The sequence below is a fragment of the Nannospalax galili genome, unplaced genomic scaffold (assembly GCF_000622305.1).
Source record: "Nannospalax galili isolate Female #2095 unplaced genomic scaffold, S.galili_v1.0 scaffold113, whole genome shotgun sequence".
NCBI classification, from domain to species: Eukaryota; Metazoa; Chordata; class Mammalia; order Rodentia; family Spalacidae; genus Nannospalax; species Nannospalax galili.
Window position 1 is genome coordinate 6,184,930 of NW_008335444.1, and position 1,438 is coordinate 6,186,367.

Consider the following 1,438-nt stretch of genomic DNA (forward strand, 5'->3'; position numbering starts at 1 on the left):
GTGATTTCTTAAATTTTTCATAATCTTTGCTTGAGTGGTCCAGTTCATCCACTTTATCTTCCAATCTTGATACTCTGTTTTCCATCTCGTTCATCCTATTGGTGAGGCTTCTCCTGTCATTTCTAATTGGCTTACTGTTTCACTTCCTTCTTCATTTCAGCCTGAGTATTCTTCAATATTTCTAACTCTTTTCTGAATTCATTCAGAAGTTTATCCCTATCTTCCTTCAGTTCTTTGATTTCTTTGTTTTTGTGTTCTTTAACTTCTCTGAATTCTTTTATGATGTTTATAATTGTTCTTTTGAGTTCCATGTCCTGCATTATCTCTAAGGGGTTCTCATTGTACTCCTTTAGAGGACTATTGGTATTTGGTGGGGATATGTTATTTTGGTTTTTCATGTTATTATTTTTCCTCTGTGATTTTGACATGTGAATTTCTTTTGTAGTTTCTGATTCATGTGTGAGACTCAGGCCTTCAAGTTTAGGTCTGCTTCTTTTTGTGAACTTTATGTGTCTTTGTGGTTTACTTTTGGGCATGAAAACCTGGTTCGTCTATGCTTCTGGTTCTCTCTTTTGATTTTATATTGGAGTGGCGGGATTGCTTTTGTCTTCAGGAGTTCCCACAGAGGCCCAATTCAGACGAGGGTCATATGTTTTCAGGCTCTCTCCTAAGGTCTGGATCCCTCCATGGTAGATTTTGGCCTCAGGAATTTGGGGGTTGGACTGGCCTGGGAGCCTGGCCCAGGAAAGATGCTGGTCTAGGACAGCTGGTGGCCATATCACCCAGAGATGCAAAGGCAGACGGGATGGGAAGAGGCCCCAAGGACTCCTGGGGACTGCACTGAAGAGGTGGGTTGGTCTGGATGCAAAGGATCAGGAAGTGGAAAGGTCACCCCCTGTGTCCCAGAAAGAGACTGGGGCTTGGTGAATGCCCAGGGAAGTAGAGGGAGATGACGGTGGGGCTGGGTCCAGAAGCAGTGCTCCTGGGTCCCAGAGAAGGCACTAAGTTGGTCTGAATGAAAAGGATCAAGAAGCAGTATGTGTTCCCCAGGTGTCTGGGGCTCCAAGACAAGGAATGGGACAGGACCCAAATTAGGAGAGATGGGCGGGGGAGATGGGAGGGTGAATCAGGCTGGGGGAGTCAAGGCTGGGAGGGCACGATGGACTTACCCAGGAGAGAGGCCTGCAGGTAGGAGAGAGGCCTGCTGTGGGTCTTTTAGATCCAGGGAAGTAGAGGGAGGTGAGGGCGGGGCCAGTCCCAGAAGTAGAGCTCCTTCTGTGCAGAGAAGGCACTATGTTGGTCTGGATGAAAAGGTTCAGGAGGCAGTATTGGTTCCCCAGGTGTCTGGGGCCCCAAGGCAAAGAATGGGACAGGACCCAAACTAGGAGAGATTGGGGGGGGAGATGGGACAGTGAATCTATTCAATTTAATTTTAGTG